The sequence below is a fragment of the Vipera berus genome, assembly GCF_964194415.1.
Source record: "Vipera berus genome assembly, chromosome: 1".
NCBI lineage: Eukaryota > Metazoa > Chordata > Lepidosauria > Squamata > Viperidae > Vipera > Vipera berus.
This window is the reverse complement of record NC_138202.1, coordinates 56,118,996-56,133,298: the sequence shown is the minus strand read 5'-3', so window position 1 is coordinate 56,133,298 and position 14,303 is coordinate 56,118,996.

Below are 14,303 nucleotides of genomic sequence, written 5' to 3'. Positions count from 1 at the left end.
TTACATATGAAAATAATTTCCTTTGAGGATGTAGTATAGTCTTCCCCATCTTTTAAGTCTTCCAAAATTTCAGTATCCACAGCATAATAATAAAAGTTCCCTTAGTGCTTTTGGAAACACAGCAGAAATATTCTATATTGATCTTCTGTATATGTGAAAAGATAGGCCCACTGATTTTATTTTTTGGATAAATGTGGAGCACTAGCTTCATTTACTGTATTTTTTTAGCGTATAGTGCAAGTCCAGTAAACAGAGGTGAATGCAATATAATTGAAATCCAATTGAAGTGAAAAAAAGTTGTAACATTCACAAAACTGTGTTCATGTATATGATTTTTAAGAAGGAAACGGGGGTATACAAAACATTTCATTTGAAACAGTTTGAAACACACCATTTTGTACACTCCTAGAAGTGCTTCCCTCAGTCTCAGTGAGTTTCTAAATGTTCAGGATATGTTAAAAGAACCATAGGAATGATTTCAAAATCTATCTTGGGTGTGTAATTTATTAGGCTAATTTGTCTTTCACCAATCGTGCCTTCTCACATGTGGTACATGTCTGCTCCAGTTATCGCAGTCTTTGCAATAACTTAAGTTATAACATATGAAAGCTCTTATGATCTCCAGATCTCTTCATCAGTTAAAATACCAGAAAAGCAGGTTCAGAGAGGGAAGGGGAAACCAGCCATTTTCCATTAAGATTTCTCCAGGTGTTGACATGAGTTCAAGTTGCAATTAAAACTGCTTACATTAAAACTACTGTTTGATCAGCATTTTTGAAAAAAAACAACCATATCCTCAATTGGCCTTCATCACAGTCAGCAAGACTTTTAGCAGTTAAAACAACATATAAAAATACAATAAAAACTCCATGAAATGTTAAAAGTATTTATTGTTTTAATCTACTTCATATCCTAAGAAAAAGTCATTAAGTTTTTAATTTTATGTATGAGTTTTCATTTCTGCTGAAACTTAACCTGGATAATACTGTGACTTATATTTCAAGAATCCAGCAAACCTTTGCAGTTTATATAGCAATGTATGCACACTTTTCAAGTTTAAAATCACCATCCTGACCTTGCAGCATAGAAGATGTAACATGAATTCTTCAGATGATTTTACAAACCTTTCCTAAATTCTCTAGAAACCTTGTTAAACATGAAATAGTAAACTCAGAAAATGATTGGTTAAGACCTCAACAGCAGGAAAAAAGAGATTATGGCTCCCTCTGCATGCCCTCAAACATAGTTTAGAACAGAGGTCTCCAACCTCTGGGTCGTGGCCCACTACCGGGCCACAGCCTATTTAAAATGGGGCTGTGCAAGTGAGGGGCAAGTGGGCGTGCTCAAAGTTCCACTCGCGCAAGCGGAGGGCGCCTGAGTGGAGGACACTTGTGCTCATGCGCGAAGCTCCATTTGTGCAAATAGAGCTTCGTGTGCCAGTGGAGGGTGCGCACGCGTGTTGCTCTCATCATTTGAGCTGTGTGCACGTGCGCCAGCCACTCATATGCCCTCCCCCCACGTCAGGCCAGGCCGCCAAGGTGGAAATGTTGGGGACCACTGGTTTAGAGCACTTGCAATCTTCCAGAGCAGATTTGAGTATGAAAAAGGTACAGATTTGCTTCAAGTGGGAAGTAAAACTATTGCATATCGTTGTTAAGAGAAACATTTTATTTTGTTGTTCCAGCTTTCCAAAACAATATATAACTTGCTGTAGTATATGTACATTTGCCCAAATAAATGATTTTTTTCTTTTGATTTTTTTTCATATGCCCTTTTAAATGAAGTTTTAAAATCTAGAAAAATGTATAGGGTATTGTTGCTTTAGAATGTTTTAACATGTGATGTAATAACCATGCTGGCTGACAGGAAGCTGAACAAATACCACAACTTGTTGTCAACTAAAACCCTGTCTCTGAGAAACGTACTGAACTAGCTAATTACAAGGTATATAATAATTCTGGATGTACTCATACAAGACTTTTAGTGAATGCTCCATAAATCCAGGATGACTCCAGAATGGGGTGGTTGTTGTTTTTTTGCAGTGTGTGTGTGTTTCTACCTTTATATCAAAAATCTATTAACTGGGCTGTTGGATCAGTGGAAAAAATAAGCATATGAAAAGTATTAAAGCAGCAATAGCACTTAAAGAGTTTTAATAGAGTATTTTGCACCAAATGCACACTAATTCTGCCTCCTGCGATAACAGCTATGTGCTGAATTCAAGAAAACTTAGATCTTCTTGTCCAGTTGACTGTTACCCTGATACAGTGGGGCTGCTAATTCTGGTATTCCCATCACAAGAGTGTCCCAGTTTAGGAAAGCCGTTCTATAGGGATCCTCAACCAGAAGGCATAAGTGGAATGTGGTGCTTAGATAAAACGGAGAGCCAGATTCTTCAAACTTGTAGGGAGTTTTAAAGTCCTATGCCTCTCTAAAAAAATTGGCATTTTTATTCTTTTAAAAATACAGAAAATAGAAAACGTTCATAACATACTGTGAAATGCTTTTTTTTCCTGCTCTTAATTTGCAATGTTCCTATGACGGCTCAAAATTATTGTACGTATGTCTTTTTTTTTTTTAAAGGGAAACTCCTAATAGAACAGCTTGGAATAGATCAGTCATGTAATCACAATATTAAAAGCTGAAAAATTAGATGTACATTGCTCAGTCTTGGCTTGGTTAATTAGATTCACAAACAACAATAAAACATTATTACTGCTGCTCAACCAGTTTATCTACTATGTAGTTTGATGACTGTAGGGATAAAAACTGTTCACCTTAAGTTGACTGATCAGCTTAGTTGCCTTTAAATCTGCACAAAGCCATGTTCTTTTTCTAAGTTATGGGGAAATAAATGCCTACCAATGGTGCAGCAGTATTTTGAGGAGGCTGGCTGAGGAAATACTTTTCTTGGAACCCAAGCTATAGCAAAGGCTGGTGGATCCTTTTCTGTATTTGGGTTCTCTTGTTAAATAGCAGCATCTGTGATTAATTATTGCATTACTGATAATTTTAGTATACTTTTAACAGGGATCTCCTGTATTCCGAACTGCGTTCAAAATCATAATGGTGAGTTTGGAATATACTACTGGAGTCAAATTCAAAGTACACAGGACAGGACAGTTTTTTAAAACTGTTGGGTTTGAAATTTCACATATCCAAGTTTTTAAGTTAAAAAGGAGTTTTGCAAAAGGAAAATTGCAATATTTGTACAATATATTCATGTTTACTTTTCCAAATATGTGGTATTGCAAGGTTGTTACAGCTGACGGATTAAACGTGCTTGTGATCTTGTGCTGTTACTCAGTTACTTTAGTTTCCTTGTATATGTTGTAATCTTTGCAGATCCTCTGGATATTTCAGTAAAGTAAACAGCAGAAAAACATATTCCTGGTTCGGTGCCCTTTCTTGATCAGAACAAATCACAAAATGCTAAGTTTTCTTTTACAGCATTTAAAACACTTAGTGAAGATCCATACTATTATGGAGTGATAGCATTAATTCTGCAATGTAAGTAAAAAAAATATTGACCCATCAAAATTTAAAGGTCTGTTGCTATATTCTGAAAGCTCATTAATTAATGTGTTTTATATATGCTCTATCTTCACATTGTGCTTAATTGAAATTTAAATATTACCTTTATGTTTGATGGGTCCAAAATAACCTGTCACACACTTCTGAAGTTCATCTTTAAATGTAGTTAAATTCTATTCAGGCTATAATAAATTGCTGCATTGCTTATTTGGCACAGACAATATTATAATCAGGTTTCATTTTGGATAGATTTGGCTTGTGTATTATGTTCAGCCATGATTTGTTTAACCATGGTTTACTAAATTCATAACTAATTGGATTTGCACAATAAGTTAAGTGAAGGGTATGTTTTAGAACTACAGTGACAAATCGGAAAATATGCAGAGTTGAAATCATACAAACCCCATTATTGGTTATGCTGTTATGTGAACCAAGTTTAAATGTAATGCTTCCTTGAAGGATTTTGATTGGGTCATTTGGGCCAATGGACAATATGCAAACTTCTTTGTAAGTTATCACATCATCCTTCATTTTACAGGCTCACAGAAAACTAAGAGGATATGCTTCTTGTTTTGGACTGATAGTCAAGTCCAGAATTGCAAGAAAAAGGAAATACGCTATCTCTAGTTCTACCTCCCACTTTTACTCACATTTACCATAGTTTACTGAATAACCTCTCCCTCTTAAATACATAAAAATGCCTTTGCTGAATCAGGCTAAGACCCATTTTACTCAAGCACTGGTTTCAAAAAGATTATTTTTGAATTGTTTGCAAGTAGGAGGTGGAGATATTTCCTGTCTATTGCTGTTCTGCTACAACTGGTGTTTGGAACTATGCTGTTCCCAATCTGCATGTAATGTTGACTTTTCAAGACTAATACTTCTTGATAGGCCTGTCCTTCATGATTTATTCAATTTTGTTTGAAAACCAGCTGAGTTAGCAGGTATTATCATATCTTGTAGTAATGAATTCCACAGGTTAATTGTGCATAGTTGAAGAAATACTTTTTCTTGTTTTAAGTCTTTTTCCAGTCAGCCTTCCTGGAAGACCTCTGGTCCTAGTGCTTTGCGAAATAGAGAAAAACTTTTCTTTGATCGCTTTTGTGCCATGCATCATTTTGATTGCTTCTTTGGCACATTTTCCCACTTTATTTTTTTTTTTTAAAAAATGCAAGTATTATGCGTAGTGTTCCAAACATCAGTATGCCACAGATTTCTATTACAAAGTTGGCTGTTTTATTTTCAATCATTTCTTAATTATTCTTAACATGAAATTTGCCTTTTCACAATTGCTGGACACCAAGTGAGCGGTATCATTAAATTATCTGCTATGACTCCAAACATTTTGGTTATTTACAGATCTCCATTAAGTCAAGATTTATGAACAAGTTAATAAGAACTGGTCCCAACACAGATGCATGAGGGATTCCACCTTCAATCATGATTTAAGGCAACCTCCTTCAAGCTGATATTTTCCACATGCGATGGAACTAAAAGCTCAGGGTTGATGTAGTAGAGGACTGGGTCTGTTAAGTCGGGTTCACAAATCGATGAGATGCAGGCGTAAGGTGAGTGGGTAGTCTTTATTGAATAGTAGCATGGTCTGAACTGGGGGACAACGGTTACCTGGGCAAGCAACGGTTACCTGCCCAGGTGAATGCTTAGCCAATAGGTTTGAATTGTAGTTTCCCGCTGGCCAGGCGGCCAATACCTTTAAATCCGACTTTCCCGCCGAACGTAGTTCCTGCATGGAGCTGTCCAGCTCTGCGCCTCCTGACGCTGCTGCTACACGTGTATGCCAGCCCAGCATACACTACACCCCTTCCCCCATAAGAATAGACAACGCTCTCATGAGTTCACAATTCCCAAATTCTCCCCACAACATAACTATGTACAAATTGGCCCCCAAAACCCCATGCCCCCCCCTCATCCGCACATAGTCTGAGAGGTAAGCAGGAGGCCTATGGGACCGGCTAGATCGCCTCAGGGGTTCCCCCCCTACCAGTGAGGTGTTGCAACTTGTGTTGTTAGGCCTGAGGTTGTGGTGTGCCCCAGGTACCGGTGATGATGTTTCAGGTGTGGTGTTGTGACTGACCTTCTTGGGCCTGGAGTTATGAGGGCTCCCTGGTACTGTGGAAGATGTCATAGCCCCGTTATTATTGTCCCGATGTTGATGGGGTAGGAATTGTCCCCAAGACCAAGATTTGGCAACCACTCTCCTTTCCTCAGTGCCCCCTTTGTCATTTTGAGTGAGTTCAGGTCTGGGAAGATCCTCCTGGTTGTTACTGACTGGAACTTTTTCAGGAGCCCGTCGCCTCAGCTGGTCAACATGTCTCCTCCATTGGAGGCCCCCCCTCCACCCTTACAATGTATGACAATGGGCCTGTTCTCTCAACCACTTCCCCCTGCACCCATACATGACCAGAGCCGTAGTTCCTTGCCCATATGGAGTCCCCCTTAGAGAATTCTCTGGGGGTCTTTGGGTATTCAGTGCCCGCTGCCACTCTGCCCGGGTGTAGTCTGTCAAGAGTGGTTATAAGAAGCCTGCCCCACTGAGGTTCCGCTGGGCTTTTTCCGGTAGAGGTGCAGGGTGTGGTGTGTTGGTGAAGTAAGAACTTGGCCAACCATTGTTTCCAGTCTCCTTGGATGATGCACTTCAGTGTGTCCTTTGTGGTGCACACCATGTGTTCAGCCAAGCCATTGGTCGAAGGGTGGAAGGGAGCGGAGGTGACGATTCTAATTCCATTGGTCTTCAGAAACGCCTGGAATTCTGAGGAAGTAAATTGTGAACTGTTATCAGAGACCAATACATCGGGAAGGCCATGTGTGGCAAAGAGTCCCCTGAGCACTTGGACAGTCCCTGTTGTGGTCATGCTACTCACAGGTACCACCTCCAACCATTTGGAGTGGCTGTCCACCACTACCAAGAATGTTTGGCCATTAACAGGACCTGCATAGTCAATGTGGACTCGGGACCAGGGTGTGTGTGTTTCCTCCAACTTGTGGACTGGGGCATGAGGCAGTTCTGGCTGAGATCTTTGGCAGGTGTAGCAAGCAGCTACCTGTCCCTCAATGTCCTTGTCAAGGCCTGGCCACCACAGGTAACTCCTTGCCAACGCCTTCATTCGTACCACCCCTGGATGACCCTCGTGTAGTCAGTGAATGACTCTGTCTCTCAGTTCCTCTGGTATGATAACCCGGCATCCCCACAACAGGCAACCCTTGTGTGTGGACAAGTTGTGCCTCCTGGTGAAGAATGCCTTGAATTCCGGCCCTGGGGATTTGTCTTGCCACCCCGTGTTTACCCACGTCTGTACCCTGCTCAAGATCTTGTCTGTTGGTTGGCTAATATTTGGGCTGTGGGTGCGGGATCTGGTTCCGTGTTGTTTAAGGGAAGTCTGCTTAGACCGTCAGCATGGCCCATTTCCTTGCCCGGCTTGCGCACTAATTTACACGAGTAAGCCGATAGGAAAATGGACCATTGGAGCATTCTGGGTGACAGAATTTGTGGGGTCTGTTTTTCTGTTGTAAACAGGCCTAGTAATGGTTTATGGTCTGTGAAAATGGTGAAATTCCTACCGTACAAATAGTCATGGAATTTCTTTACTCCAGCAACTATTGCCAGGGCTTCCTTATCTATTTGGGCATAGTTCCGCTCGGCCGCTGACAATGTCCTGGAGTAATATGCAATAGGGACCTGTTTGCCATCCCCCTCTAAGTGGATTAACACAGCTCCCACCCCATAAGGGGATGCATCATACACAATGCAAACTGGTTTGTTTTCTATAAAATGAGTGATTGTGGCATTGCTTGCTAGCAGATCTAGCAGATCTAGGGACTGGAAACTGGTGTCATGTACCTTGGTCCAGTTCCATGTGGTGTGCTTGTCCAGTAGTCTGTGCAAAGGTTCAGCAATGGATGCTTTGTGGGGTAAAAAGGCATGATAAAAATTGAGTAACCCCAGAAAAGCTTGCAGCTCCGCCTTATTTTTAGGCTTGGGAGCCTCCTTGATTGCTTGCACCTTAGATGCTGCGGGGTGAACCCCCTGAGCATCAATTCTAAACCCCAAAAATTCCCTTTCTGGCACCCCAATGCTGCACTTCTCCCTTTTGAGCTTGAGGCCAGCAGCATGAAATCTCCCTAAAACAGCCTGTAGTCATTCTGCCAGAATCTCCTCTGAGTCCCCTGCAATGAGAACATCATCGAAGTACGGGCATACCCCCGGTATACCCTTAAGCGTTCGCTCCATCACCTGCTGAAAGATGCCTGGAGCTATGCTAACTCCGAACTGCAACCGGTCTACCCGGAACGCCCCCTTGTGGGTTACTATAGTCTGTGCATCGGCGGTCTCTGGGTTGACTGGGAGTTGCAGATAAGCCAGAGCGAGGTCCAGTTTGGCAAAGATAGCATCGCCCTGGAGCGATGCGAGGATGCTGCTGACTGTGGGCACTGGGTACGCATGCGGGTTTAACGCTTTATTGATTGTGCATTTATAATCAGCGCAGATCCTCACCTCCCCATTTGCTTTGAGTGGAGTCACGATGGGGGTTTCCCACTCAGCTCCCTCGACTGGCTGTAAAACTCCCTGCGTGACTAGCTTGTCGAGTTCCCATTCAATTTTGTGTTTTAATGCGAACGGTACTCTCCGGGGTTTGATTTTGATGGGTTGAATGTTGGGGTTTAATTTGAACGCGATTGGTGGTCCCGTGTATTTTCCCAGCGTTTCATCGAACACGTCTGCAAATGCCTTGCACATGGACTCGATGCTGAGACCCTGGGTCTGGTGGATTCTGATAATGCGAATTCCCAGCGCTTGAAACCAGTTTAACCCTAACAGGCTGGTCCTTTGTCCCTTGACCACTAGGACATCCAAGGGCCCCTGGTACTCCCTGTACCGCACAGAAAAAGTAGCCTCCCCCCGGACTTGCATTGGGGTGTTCTGAAAATCAGTTAGGGTGATGCTAGATGACCTCAAGGGAACCCGCTGGCCACTCCTGCTGCAAATTAACTTATAAGTCTCGTAAGAAATGACAGAGACTGATGAGCCGGAGTCCAGCTCCATTTTACAGGGAACCCCTTGAAGTTGCACATCTAGCTTGATTTTGGGGGTGAGGAATTGGCGAGCCCCCGTGTTACAAACTGCCCATCTGCTCTTGGTGTAGCTGATAGGCGCGACATGATTCTGAGCCCCAGTACCTGTCGGCAGGTGAATTTTGGCATCCACCTTGTGCAGATTGTCGCGGTTCCGGCTCCGGCAGACAGCTGCGATGTGTCCCGTCTTGCCGCATGCTCTGCATTTAGCTGACCTGAATTTGCAGGTGGCCCGGTGATGATTTCCTCCGCACCCTGCACATCTTTGTTTAAGCCCCCCACACTTGTATCCGGAGCATTTCTTCTCCTGGCAGGTGGCGGTAGCTGCTGACCGTTGACCCCTCAGGCTATTCCGCTGCCCCAACGGTTGGTTTGCCTTCAGGTGTAGCGCATCTACCTCTGCCGCAAGTCCGTCCTCGCTGCTTCCTCCGGGACCACTCATCTGATGAACAGTGGTGCTCGGGCTGCTGTGGCTGGCTTCACCCCTCTCTGGTTTCTCTGCTAGCTCCCAGGCGAGTACTTCCTCCTGGACTACCTGGAGGGTCAGGCTCAGTTTGGCAAACAATTTCTGCCGCAACTTCCAGTCCCTGAGTCCGAAAATGATTCGATCACGCAGCCTATTTTCTAAATTTTCAAAGTTACATAGATGAGCCGCCTGCCGGACTGCGGCTTATGAAGGTGGCTGCCGATTTGCCCGGCTGCTGGTCTCTTTTTACGAACTGATACCTCCACGCCACTTCCGACATGTGCGGATTGAAGTGTTGGTTCAGTTTAGCAATGAGGTCGCCATAAGTCACCGCGCCGATGGCCGTCGGCGAGCACAACCCCACTGCCAGGTTGTAAATGTCCTTTCCGCTAGTACTGAGCAGGGCAGCAATTTTCATGCTGTCCTTAGTAATGCGGTTAACCTTCATGAGGAATTCCAGCTGCCCCATGAATGCTTCCCACTCCTCTGGCTGAGCGATGTTAAATACGGGAGCCTGACTGACCTGAGCCATTGCGTCCCATCCGACCGGTCCTGCTTCGATTTCAGACGAGGTATCTGGTGGAATGCGGCTGACTGTGGGTGTCTTACCGCCAATCGAAACAGGATCCCACCTTCATCGCCAATGTTAAGTCGGGTTCATGAATCGATGAGACACAGGCGTAAGGTGTGTGGGTAGTCTTTATTGAATAGTAGCGTGGTCTGAACTGGGGGACAACGGTTACCTGGGCAAGCTTTATACCTGCCCAAGTGAATGCCTGGCCAATAGGTTTGAATCCTGGTTTCCCGCCGGCCAGGTGGCCAATACCTTTAAATCCAGCTTTCCCACCGAACGTAGTTTCTGCACAGAGCTGTCCAGCTCTGCGCCTCCTGATGCGGCTGCTACACGTGTATGCCAGCCCAGCATACACTACAGGGTCCAAGCGCATCATCAGCCTTGAATACCTTCGTGCCCACAAGAGATCTAAGTCCAGCCCACCTTGATTTCCACTGATTCTTATCTGCTGCCAATTTGCTTTGACCGTTAATAGTTCAGATTCTTGTAGAGAGCATAAGCTTGCAATAAACCTTTATATTCATTTAAGCTACCTGGAGTTCTGATTTTCCTGTACTTGACAGGGACCTTGTATAGTTGATTTTCTGCTCCTTGATAAGAAATCCAAGAAAAAAAGATGAATAGGAGCAAATCAAAGAGGAGATTGGTTAAGTATCTGATATTAGAAAGTGCATGTAGACTCCCACACTCCCTTCTGAAGTAAATCAGGAAAAATGCATATAATCTCAACTCTTTCATCTCAGTTGTCTTGTAATGATGATAGGAGCTGATAACTCTGTATGATATATGTATGTATGATATATGTGGCACTGAAAAATGTAGCTTTAGCTCAAATGCTTAAAAAGATTATCTTTGTAGTTTAAAAGAATATATAGGGACACACATATAAAGCCTTACAAATAAAAATCCCCTCTTTTTATCTGTACAAATTTGGAAGAGAGCTATTTCATTTCCACCTGAATGTGTTGATTTGCTTCATTTCTGTCAAGTCTGAATATGTCACTAGTTTCTAATTTTGAGCTGTAGCCTCCTGGATCAGAAAACAAGTGAATACTTTTTGACATTAGAGCTCTTGTTACTATTGCAACTCAGCTTTTTAATTCTAGACTTATGAGACAATTCCCTTGTTATTACTGGTTTATTTAGCAAATTTATATACGGTAGCTGTCCATCTCAGCATCACAGGCCCTTGCTATCACAAATTGAATTGTAGCATCAAAAGTCAGGCGTTAATTCCTGTTTGAGGAACTTAAATATATTATTCAAGATTTGCATGTCCATATACAACTGTAAAAGAGACATGGTGGCTCAGTGGGTTAGGACGCTGAGCTTGTTGATCAGATGGTCAGCAGTTTGGCGGGTAGAATCCTGAGTGCCGCGTAACAGAGTGAGCGCCTGTTACTCGTCCCAGCTTCTGCCAACCTAGCAGTTTGAAAGCACGTAAAAATGCAAGTAGAAAAATAGGGACCACTACAGTGGGAAGGTAACAGCGCTCCGTGCGCCTTTGGCATCTAGTCATGCCGGCCACATGACCACGGAGACGTCCTCGGACAAGTGCTGGCTTTTCGGCTTTGAAACGGAGATGAGCACCGGCCCCTAGAGTTGGAAACGACTAGCACACATGTGCAGGGGAACCTTTACCTTTACCTTTACATACAACTGTAGCTCAAGTCTATTTACATATAGGAGTTCCAAATTGTGTTGCTTGTTCATATTGATGAGGGGCATTTGGATTTTTTAGTTAATAGATGCTTGCTGCTTATTAAATGAGACATCACGCACATGTGGCTCACTCGCTGATTCATTGTTGTCTAATTATCAGCTTCATCTTGTTGACAGTCCCTCAAAAAATGTCTAATTTGTCCCCCTAGCCGAAAGAATTTTGCCCCCAAACCCAAGCAAGAATAACTGCAGGGTCAAACAGAAAATATAATGAACTTTTGCCTGAAGAAAAAATTATTTGCTATAATGTGAAAAATTTACTGCCTTTCCTCAAGAGTCACATCTGAAAAGGAGGAAGGAAACAATCTTCTGGGTTTCCCCGGTTTCAGCAAAGGCCTGGTTCTCACCACGAGCAGACAAGGTGGGTGCGGGGTGGGGGGAGTATTGACAGAGAAGGATAAACTCTGTGACTCCTGGATGATGGAGAGACTGTGGTGGAGAGATGTTTCTATGGACCTCCAAAAACAAAAAACAAAAAAGCAGAGGGGGAAAAACAGTTCCTTGCACAGAGAAAATAGAAGTTTTCCCTGATAATATTATACCATCAGAGGCAATACCTTTCTAAACGCCCGTTTCTGGGGAGGGCCTTTGCTTTTACATCTTGATCATGGAGTTTAAAGGCATTTGATTGGCCACTACGAGACACTGATGTTGGGTCAGACTGACCTTTATTGTGACCTTTGCTTACTAGGGAGGAGAGAGAGAGAGAGAGAGGGAGGGAGGGAGGAGCAAAGCTATGAGTACAAATACAACATGAGAGAAACAATAGTGGTAGGAATCCATCAATTTAAGTAACCAGCTAGTCAGTTCAGATATTGGATCCAAATTCTATCATCTCTACAGTTAAAAGGGGTAAATGGTAAGAAAAGCAAAACCCTTTCTACTCAAATATCAGGAAACTCACAGCTTGAAAGCCAGCTGCCTCAGACATAAAAAGACTCCCCATATCCTGTTAGCTTATCATCTGTTTAGACTATTATATTTTTAGTCCATTTTTTTAAAAAAATTAATCGTTGTGTCCTTCCCTACCTCCAAACAATGCTTATTTTTCCTAGCTTTGAGATATATGTAGTCTCCATATAGTCTTAAGCACCTGTATGATTTTCACACAGATTATGCATTTTTCAGTATGTGAGTGCTTTCAAGTCTATGAACCGTGGCGGTTCTCTAAGTACTTTTTCTAGAACTTTTTCCACTCTTTTCTTCTGCTTTGTCATTTCCCAAGAAGGTTACCTGAGAGGGGAGTGAACTACATGGTAACAAGGTTTCCCCAAGGCAATGCAAAGCTCTACTTCATACATACTGTTCTCACTATGATTTCTCCATAGCTTATGAACACAGTGCTGAAATTACTACCCATTCCTTTGTACCTTTGCACAGATATTCACAGATAGAACCTAGTTTTGCAAGAAGTCTACACAAAGGTGATTTAATGTAAACAAAGATGGTTTCACAACAGTTTTATATTGTGTTTGGGGTATTTTATTATTATGGTGACTACTGTAGTTGCAGGTGGAAACTTTCAAAGAACAAGTGTATTGAGAAGGAAGGAAAAGAGTCACATAGGGTCTGTCCTTGCAGAGAGCAGTTGTTTCCCCTTTGGTGTTTGTGGTTCATCTTCTCTTTCCTGTTCAGCACAGTATCTTGTCCCTTCCCTGGAGATTTCAGGGAAAAGGTTTTTCTGAGTCCATTGGTGCATAATATTTTTGTGTCTCCTCTTATTGTCATTCTTGTTCAAGGAACTCATTCCTTTGTTGATTTTCTTTCTTGATTCTGCTCCCTGTTGCTTTTACAGGCACTTTCTTTGATCTACAGTAGTAAGAAATTCTCATCTTTTTTTAATCCGCTGAAGTATGGCCAATCAATGCCATGAATCCTCATGACCATTTTCCTCAAAGTTCAATAAAAGCTTGTACTTTTTACAAATACACAGGGATATGATACTAATTTGTTCACAAGAGGTTCTAAGGTTATATGTAAATAAACCATTCCATGAAGTATATACTCTTTAAAGTGCATTACAACGAACATTTATTTAGAAAGCAAAATGACAGATTAGAAATACTTTAGGTAAAATTAGAAAATAGATTGAATTTTTAAATATATTGATGGTGTTTTTTTGCTAAGATGGTTCTATACAGCAAACATATTGTCTGATGGCTCCTTTACAGTTCTGAGAGGAATTCTGAAATCCGTTCTTAAACTATGTTGCCAGGCCCAATAGTTAACAAAAAGTTCTGCATCTCAGATAGTCAAAAGCTTGCCTATTACTTTTAGGCTTATTAAGATGAATATATGGCCCACTGTTAACTTACTTTTTCCACATATAATAACATTATTCAACAAACTGTTGAAAAAAAATCTTCATCGGGGTCCAGTCCAAGCTGGGAATAAAGAAAATGGAGACTGCTGTAGAAAGAAGGTTATAGTTTATTGGAGAGGAGAGACAGACAGAAAGATGGCTCTGGGAAAGCTGACCACATGTAGTTGGGAGTGGTGGGTTTTTATACCTTCTTGAGCTTTTGTTTGGAGTTCTTCCTGTTTGAGGCTTTGTATTTCCTGTGTCACGTACTTTGACTTGAGTCTGAGTGTGCCCTTTTGGTATTGGTGGGCTAATCCTATTATGTTTCCTGTTCTTAGAATTTGGGTGAGGGCATGTAGATTTTAGAGGTCTTTGTCTTCCTAATTTCTTCAGTTTCTAGCTGGAAGGCTCAAAACTTTCTGAAAGGATTATTGAATTTGCATTTCTAAAAGCTGGCCTCTGGCGAGTTTTCTGCTTGGGGGAGAGGGGCTGCAGCTGGTTTCTGTCTTTTTTTTAATCTTCTCCATTATTTCTTTTGGGAAATATATTCTGCCTTTTTAATATTCCCCAAAATATTTCTTTCTCTGGATTCTTCCCACAACATGAAAGCCTTG